The sequence below is a fragment of the Chiloscyllium punctatum genome, chromosome 28, assembly GCF_047496795.1.
Source record: "Chiloscyllium punctatum isolate Juve2018m chromosome 28, sChiPun1.3, whole genome shotgun sequence".
Classification (NCBI taxonomy): Eukaryota; Metazoa; Chordata; class Chondrichthyes; order Orectolobiformes; family Hemiscylliidae; genus Chiloscyllium; species Chiloscyllium punctatum.
Genome location: NC_092766.1, coordinates 23,345,511 through 23,354,769, shown reverse-complemented (window position 1 = coordinate 23,354,769; position 9,259 = coordinate 23,345,511). Strand labels below are relative to the sequence as shown.

Sequence of the window (9,259 nt, the reverse complement as noted above, 5' to 3'; positions counted from 1 at the left end):
TTTCTACCTTATAGTAAACACAAGCAGACACTCGAAACTGTTGCTGGACCTCCCCCATGTTTATGTGAATGAAATAGTTGTAACAGCTTTCCTCGATAGTTGAGAGGCCGCCCTTAACCACAGTTGTACAACATCATCCATATAAGGAAAGAATGGGGAGCTCGAACACTGATTGGCCAAGCGAATGATAAACTAATCGCAGGCACCAGAACCCAAATAAGGAAAACAGTGGGGAATCGGAGCACTCGTTGGTCAAGACAGCAGTAGTAGACCCAGCCCACATATACATGTATATAATGCTGGAGATTACAATGCTTGTGTGTGTGTACCTTTGGGAACAGCACCCGACTTTGCAAAGTTGAATGAAAAAGTTTTGGACAGACTCCTCCGTGTCTTTGTTCCTGGGAAGGGAAATAAAAGTGCCGGAGATGGGGCTGGACAGCCACTTATCTCGCACAGCACTTTCTGAGGCATTGATGGAGCACATTCTGAGGTATTGAGGGAGCACTTCCTGAGGTATTGAGGATGCACTATCTGAGGTATTGAGGGAGTACTGACTGAGGTATTGAGGGAGCACTTTCTAAGATATTGAGGGAACACTATCTGAGGCACTAAGTGAGCACTTTCTGAGGTATTGAGGGAGCACACTCTGAGGAATTGAGGGAACAGTTAGTGTGCTATTGAGGTAGCACATTTTGATGTATTGCGGAGCACTTTCTGTAGTATTGAGGCAGAAATATCTGAGATATTCAGGGATCACTGTCTGAGGTAGTGGGGCAGAGCTTCCTAAGGTATTGGAGAAACACTATGTGAGGTATTGACGGAGCAGTTTCTGAAGTACGGAGAGAGCACTTTCTGATTTCTGAGGGAGCACTTTCTGAGAAATTGTGTTTACACATCTGAGGTATTGAGGAAGCACTATCTGAGTTATTATGGCAGTACATTCTGAGGTACTGACAGAGCACTTTTTGAGGTATTGAGGGATCATTTCTGATGTATTGAGGGAGCAGTTTCTGAGGTACTGAGAGAGCACCTTCTGAGGTATTTAGGAAGCACTTTCTGAGGTACTGAGAGAGCACCTTCTGAGGTATTTAGGAAGCACTTTCTGCGGTGTTGGGCAAGCACTATCTGAGGAATTTGGGGAGCACTATCTGAGGTATTGAGGAAGCATATTCTGAGGAACTGAGGAAGCACTATCTGAGGTATGGAGGGAAATCTATCTGAGGTATTGAGGAAACACCACCTGAAGTACTGAGAGAAATACTGAAGTATTGTGGCAACACTTTCTGAGATACTGACAGAGCACATTTTGAGGTATTGAGGGATCACTTTCTGATGTATTGAGGGAGCCGTTCCTGAGGTACTGAGGGACCAATTTCTGAGGTATTGTGGGAAAACTTTCTGAGGTATTGAGGGAGCGCTATCTGAGGTATTGATGGAGCACATTCTGAGGTATTGAGGGAGCAATTCCTGAGGTATTGAGGATGCACTATCTGAGGTATTGAGGGAGCACTGACTGAGGTATTGAGGGAGCACTTTATAAGGTATTGAGGGAACACTATCTGAGGAACTAAGTGAGCACTTTCTAAGGTATTGAGGGAGCACGATCTGAGGAATTGAGGGAACACTTAGTGTGCTATTGAGGTAGCACATTTTGACGTATCGTGGGTGCAGTTGCTGTAGTATTGAGGCAGAATTATCTGAGGTATTGAGGGAGCACAGTCGGAGGTAGTGGGGCAGAGCTTCCCAAGGTATTGGAGAAACACTATGTGAGATATTAACGGAGCAGTTTCTGAAGTACGGAGAGAGCACTTTCTGATTTCTGAGGGAGCACTTTCTGAGAAATTGTGTTTGCACATCTGAGGTATTGAGGAAGCACTATCTGAGTTATTATGGCAGTACATTCTGAGGTACTGACAGAGCACCTTTTGAGGTATTGAGGGATCATTTCGGATGTATTGAGGGAGCAGTTTCTGAGGTACAGAGAGAGCACCTTCTGAGGTATTTAGGAAGCACTTTCTGAGGTGTTGAGCAAGCACTATCTGAGGAATTTGGGGGCACTATCTGAGGTAATGAGGGAGCACATTCTGAGGACCTGAGGAAGCACTATCTGAGGTATGGAGGGAGATCTATCTGCGGTATTGAGGAAGCACTATCTGAGTTATTGTGGGAACAATTTCTGAGGTACTGACAGCACTTTCTGAGGTATTAAGGGATCACTTTCTGATGTATTGAGAGAGCAGTTTCTGAGGTACTGAGGGAGAACTTTCTGAGATACAGAGGGAGCACTTTCTGAGGTATTGAGGAAGCACTATCTCAGGTATTGAGAGATCATTTCTGATGTATTGAGGAAGCACTATCTGATGTACTGAGGAAACAATATCTGAGGTAGTGAGAGAAAACGTTCTGAGATATTGAGGGAACACTTTCTGAGATACTAACAGAGCAATTTCTGAGGTATTGAGGGATCACCTTCTGATGCATTGAGGGAGCAGTTTCTGAGGTTCTGAGGTAGCACTTTCTGAGGTATTGAGGGAGCACTATCTGAGGTATTGAGGGAGAACTAACTGAGGTATTGAGGGAAACATTCCTAAGGTATTGAGGGAACACTATCTGAAGAATTGAGGGAACACTTTGTGTGGTATTGAGGGACAACTTTGCGTGGCATTGAGGTAGCATTTTCTGAGGTATTGAGCAAGCACCAGCTGAGCTACTAAGGAAGCACTATCTGAGGTATTGACGGAGTACTTTCTGAGGTATTGTGGGAGCAATATCTAAAATATTGCGGGAGCACTTTCTTAGGTATTGAAGGATCATGTTCTGAGGTATTGAGGAAGCACAATCTGAGTTATTGAGGGTGCACGATCTGAGGTATTGAGGGAGCCCTTTCTGAGGTATTCAGGGAGTACTATCTGGGGTATTGATGGAGCAATATCTGAGGTACTGAGGAAGCAGTTTCTGAGGTAACGAGGGAGCACTATCTGAGGTATTGAGGGAGTACTTTCTGAGGTATTGTGGGAGCAATATCTAAAGTATTGTGGGAGCACTTTCTGAGGTATTGAGGGATCACGTTCTGAGGTATTGAGGAAGCACAATCTGAGTTATTGAGGGTGCACAATCTAAGGTATTGAGGGAGCACTTTCTGAGGTATTCAAGGAGTACTATCTGGGATATTGATGGAGCAATATCTGAGGTACTGAGGAAGCAGTTTCTGAGGTAACGAGGGAGCACTTTCTGAGGTATTGAGGGAGCACTTTCTGAGGTCCTGAGGAATCACTATGTGGTATTGAGGGTGCACGTTCTGAGTTATTGAGGGTGCACTATCTGATGTACTGAGGGAGCACTTTCTGAGGTATTGAGGGAGCAATATCTGAGGGAATGAGGGTGCACTATCTGAGGAATTGAGGGAGCTCCTTCTGAGGTATTGAGGAAGCACTTTCTGAGGTATTGAGGAAGCACTTTCTGAGGTATTGAGGGAGCACTTTCTCAGGTGTTGTGGAAGCATTATCTGATGTACTGAGGAAGCTCTATCTGAGGTAGAGAGGGAGCACTTTCTGAGGTATTGAGGAAGCACCATCTGTGTTCTGAGAGACCACGATCTGAGGTACTGAGGCGGCATTATCTGAGGTATTGACGGCACACTTTCTGCGGTACTGAGGAAGCACTGTCTGAGGTACTGAGGGAGCGCTTTCTGAGGTATTGATGGCGCACTTTCTGCGGTACTGAGAGAGCACTATCTGAGGTACTGAAGCAGCGCTATCTGAGGTACTGACGGCGCACGTTCTGCGGTACTGAGGATGCACTACCTGCGCTACTGAGGGAGCATTATCTGAGGTACTGCGGTATTGAGGAAGCACTTTCTGAGGTACTGAGGGATCACTTTCTCAGGTACTGAGGGAGCACTTTCTGACGTATTGAGGTTGCACTATCTGAGGTATTGAGGGATCATGTTCTGAGGTACTGAGGAAGCACTATCTGAGGTACTGAGGAAGAACTATCTGAGGTACTGAGGAAGCACTATCTGAGGTACTGAGGGAGCACTTTCTGAGGTACTGAGGAAGCTCTATCTGAGGTATTGAGGGATCATGTTCTGAGGTACTGAGGAAGCACTATCTGAGGTACTGAGGAAGCACTATCTGAGGTACTGAGGGAGTACTTTCTGAGGTATTCAGGGATCTTGTTCTGAGGTACTGAGGAAGCACTATCTGAGGTATTGTGGAAGCACTGTCTGAGGTACTGAGGAAGCTCTATCTGAGGTATTGAGGGATCATGTTCTGAGGTACTGAGGAAGCACTATCTGAGTTATTGAGGGTGCACAATCTGAGGTATTGAGGGAGCACTTTCTGAGGTATTCAAGGAGTACTATCTGGGGTATTGATGGAGCAATACCTGAGGTACTGAGGAAGCAGTTTCTGAGGTAACGAGGGAGCACTTTCTGAGGTATTGAGGGGGCACTTTCTGAGGTCCTGAGGAATCACTATGTGGTATTGAGGGTGCACGTTCTGAGTTATTGAGGGTGCACTATCTGATGTACTGAGGGAGCACTTTCTGAGGTATTGAGGGAGCAATATCTGAGGGAATGAGGGTGCACTATCTGAGGAATTGAGGGAGCTCCTTCTGAGATATTGAGGAAGCACTTTCTGAGGTATTGAGGAAGCACTTTCTGAGGTATTGAGGGAGCACTTTCTCAGGTGTTGTGGAAGCATTATCTGATGTACTGAGGAAGCTCTATCTGAGGTAGAGAGGGAGCACTTTCTGAGGTATTGAGGAAGCACCATCTGTGTTCTGAGAGACCACTATCTGAGGTACTGAGGCGGCATTATCTGAGGTATTGACGGCACACTTTCTGCGGTACTGAGGAAGCACTGTCTGAGGTACTGAGGGAGCGCTTTCTGAGGTATTGATGGCACACTTTCTGCGGTACTGAGAGAGCACTATCTGAGGTACTGAAGCAGCACTATCTGAGGTATTGACGGCGCACGTTCTGCGGTACTGAGGATGCGCTACCTGCGGTACTGAGGGAGCATTATCTGAGGTATTGAGGAAGCACTCTCTGAGGTACTGAGGGATCACTTTCTCAGGTACTGAGGGAGCACTTTCTGACGTATTGAGGTTGCACTATCTGTGGTACTGAGGAAGCACTCTTTGAGGTACTGAGGGAGCACATTCTGAGGTATTGAGGGAGCACTTCCTTAGGTTTGAGGGAGCACTTCCTGAGGTTTGAGAGAGCACTTCCTGAAGTTTGAGAGAGCCCATTCTGAGGTATTGAACGATCTCCGTCTGAGGTATTGAGCAAGCAGTTTTTGAGGTGTTGAGGGAACACTATCTGTGGTACTGTGGAAGTACTATCTGAGGTACTGAGGGAGCACTTTCTGAGGTATTGAGGGAGCACTGTCTGAGGTACTGAGGAAGCACTATCTGTGGTACTGTGGAAGCACTATCTGATGTATTGAGAGAGCAGTTTCTGAGGTGTAGAGGGAGCACTTTCTGAGGTATTGAGGAAGCACCAACTGAGCTACTGAGGAAGCGCTATCTGATGTATTGAGGGAGTACTTTCTGAGGTAGTGTGGGAGAATTATCTAAAGTATTGAGGAAGCACTTTCTGAGGTATTGAGGGATCAAGTTCTGAGGTATTGAGGAAGCACAATCTGAGTTATTGAGGGTGCACTATCGGAGGTTTTGAGGGAGCACTTTCTGAGGTATTCAGGGAGTACTATCTGGGGTATTGATGCAGCACTATCTGAGGTACTGAGGAAGCAGTTTCTGATGTAATGAGGGAGCACTTTCTGAGATACTGAGGGAGCACTTTCTGAGGTATTGTGGGAACACTTTCTGAGGTATTGAGGGAGCTCCTTATGACGTATTGAGCAAGTAGTTTCTGAGGTATTGAGGGAGCACTTTCTCAGGTATTGTGGAAGCACTATCTGATGTACTGAGGAAGCTCTATCTGAGGTAGAGAGGGAGCACTTTCTCAGGTATTGAGGAAGCACCATCTGTGTACTGAGACAGCACTATCTGAGGTACTAAGGCGGCACTATCTGAGGTATTTATGGCACACTTTCTGCGGTACTGAGGACTCACTGTCTGAGGTACTGAGGGAGCACTTTCTGAGGTCCTAAGGAAGCACTATCTGTGGTATTGAGGGTGCACTTTCTGAGTTATTGAGGGACCACTTTCTGAGGTATTGAGGGAGCAATTTCTGAGGTATGAGGGTGCAATATCTGAGGCATTGTGGGAGCACTTCCCGAGGTATTTAAGGAACTCCTTCTGCGGTACAGAGGGAGTACTATCTGGGGTTTTGAGGGTGCACTTCCTTAGGTTTGAGGGAGCACTTCCTGAGATTTGAGAGAGCAATTTCTGAGGTATTGAGGGAGCACAATCTGTGGTACTGTGGAAGCACTATCTGAGATACGGAGGAAGCACTATCTGAGGTGCTGAGGGAGCACTTTCTGAGCTATTGAGGTAGCACTTTCTGAGGTACTGAGGCAGCACATTCTGAAGTATTTCGGGAGCACTTTTTGACGTATTGAGGGAGCACTTTTTGAGGTATTGAGGGAAGGACTATCTGAGGTATTGAGGGAGCACTTTCTGAGGTATAGAGGGTGCACTATCTGAGGTATTGAGGGAGCACTTTCTGAGGTCTCTCTTGTCATCCCCGGTGTCTCTCGCCCCTGGTCTCTCCTCAAACCCGGTCTTTCTCGCTCCCAGTTTCTCTTGCCCCCGGTCTCTCTCGTCACCCCTAGTCTCTCTCGCCCCCGGTCTCTCTCACCCCTGGTCGCTCTCGACCCCGCGCTCTCACCCCCACCCCGCCCCATCTCTCTCGCCCCCGGTCTCTCTCGATCCCGGTCTCTCTCGTCACCCCCAGTCTCTCTCACCCACAATCTCTCTTGCACCCGGTCTCCCTCTCCCCCGTGCTTTCTAGTCCCCGGTCTCTCGACCCCGGTCTCTCTCGTCACCCCCCGGTCACTCTTGTCACCCCCGGTCTCTCTCGCCCACAGTCTCTCTCATTGCCCCCGGTCTCTCTCACCTCCGATCTCTCTCGCACCCAGTCTCTCCCTCCCCCGTGCTCTCTAGTCCCCGGTCTCTCGCCCCCGGTCTCTCTTGCACCCAATCTCTCTCGTCATCCCCCTCTCTCTAGTCCCCAGTCTCTATCACCCCCGGTCTTTCTCTCTCTGTGCCATGGTCTCTCTCTCGTCCCCTGGCCTGTCTGTCGACCCCAGTCTCTATTACCCCGGTCTCTCTCTATCACCATGGTCTCTCTCTTGCCCCCGGTCTCTCTCGACCCCAGTCTCTCTCACCCTCCCCAACCCCGTCTCTCTCGCCGCTGGTCTCTCGCCCCCCCGTCTCTCTCGCACCCGGTCTCTCTCGTCATCCCCTCTCTCTTGACCCCGGTCTCTCTCTTGCCCACTTTCCCTCTTGCCCGCGGGCTCTCTCCACCCCGGTCTCTCTCGTTATCCCCTCTCTCTCGCCCCCAGTCTCTCTCTCACTCCCCCCACCCCCATCTCTCTTGCCTCCAGTCTCTCGCCCCCTCCCGTCTCAATCGCCCCTGGTCTCTCTCGTCATCCCCTCTCTCTCAACCCCAGTCTCTGTCATCACCCCCGGTCTCTCTTTTGCACACAGTCTCTCATTGCCTCCGGTCTCTCTCGCCCCTCGTCTGTCTCATCGCCTCCGGTCTCTCTCGCCCCCGGTCTCTTTCGCACCTGGTCTATCTCGCCCCAATTCTCTCTATCGCCCCCATTCTCTCTCTCGCCCCCGATCTCTCTCTTGCTCCCATTCTCCTTCTTGCCCCCGGTTTCTCTCTCGCCCCCAGTCTCTCTCTCACCCCCAGTCTCTCTGTTGCTCCCGTTCTCTCTCTCGCCCCCGGTCTCTACCTCGCTCCCGTTCTCCTTCTTGCTCCCAGTCTCTCTCTCACCCCCAGTCTCTCTCTCGCCCCCAATCTCTCTCTCGCCCCCAGTCTCTCTCTCACCCCCAGTCTCTCTCTCGCCCCCAATCTCTCTCTCGCCCCCAGTCTCTCTCTCACCCCCGGTCTCTCTCTCGCCCCTGGTCTCTCTCTCGCCCCCGGTCTCTCTCTCGCCCCCGGTTTCTCTCTCGCCCCCAGTCTCTCTCTCGCCCCCAGTCTCTCTCTCACCCCCATTCTCTCTCTCGCCCCCAGTCTCTCTCTTGCTCCCATTCTCCTTCTTGCCCCCGGTTTCTCTCTCGCCCCCAGTCTCTCTCTCACCCCCAGTCTCTCTGTTGCTCCCGTTCTCTCTCTCGCCCCCGGTCTCTCTCTCGCTCCCGTTCTCCTTCTTGCCCCGGTCTCTCTCTTGCCCCTGGTTTCTCTCTCGCCCCCAGTCTCTCTCTCGCCCCCAGTCTCTCTCTCGCCCCCATTCTCTCTCTCGCCCCCAGTCTCTCTCTCGCCCCCGGTCTCTCTCTCGCCCCCGGTTTCTCTCTCGCTCCCAGTCTTTCACACGCTCCCAGGCTCTAACTCGCCCCCATTCTCTCTCTCGCCCCCAGTCTCTCTCTCGCCCCCAGTCTCTCTCTCGCCCCCATTCTCTCTCTCGCCCCCAGTCTCTCTCTTGCTCCCATTCTCCTTCTTGCCCCCGGTTTCTCTCTCGGCCCCAGTCTCTCTCTCACCCCCAGTCTCTCTGTTGCTCCCGTTCTCTCTCTCGCCCCCGGTCTCTCTCTCGCTCCCATTCTCCTTCTTGCCCCCGGTCTCTCTCTTGCCCCTGGATTATCTCTCGCCCCCAGTCTCTCTCTCGCCCCCAGTCTCTCTCTCGCCCCCATTCTCTCTCTCGCCCCCAGTCTCTCTCTCGCCCCCGGTCTCTCTCTCACCCCCGGTTTCTCTCTCACCCCCAGTCTCTCTCTCGCCCCCATTCTCTCTCTCGCCCCCATTCTCTCTCTCGCCCCCAGTCTCTCTCTCGCCCCCGGTCTCTCTCTCGCCCCCGGTTTCTCTCTCGCCCCCAGTCTCTCTCTCGCACCCAGTCTCTCTCTCACCCCCGGTTTCTCTCTCGCTCCCAGTCTTTCACACGCTCCCAGGCTCTATCTCGCACCCAGTCTCTCTCTCGCCCCCAGTCTCTCTCTCGCCCCCAGTCTCTCTCTCGCCCCCAGTCTCTCTCTTGCTCCCATTCTCCTTCTTGCCCCCGGTTTCTCTCTCGCCCCCAGTCTCTCTCTCACCCCCAGTCTCTCTGTTGCTCCCGTTCTCTTTCTCGCCCCCGGTCTCTCTCTCGCTCCCGTTCTCCTTCTTGCCCCCGGTCTCTCTCTTGCCCCTGGTTTCTCTCTC

General features: G+C 51.0%; 1 long non-coding RNA gene across 1 annotated transcript in view; it reads left to right on the top strand.

The window, feature by feature from the left end:
• The first annotated feature begins 248 nt into the window (after nucleotides 1-248).
• Nucleotides 249-9,259, top strand: part of LOC140453842 (uncharacterized) — a 65,166-nt gene continuing 56,155 nt past the window's right edge. The window contains exon 1 of the long non-coding RNA XR_011952500.1: nucleotides 249-493. This is a non-coding gene — a long non-coding RNA (uncharacterized lncRNA). The remainder of the gene's footprint in view (nucleotides 494-9,259) is intronic.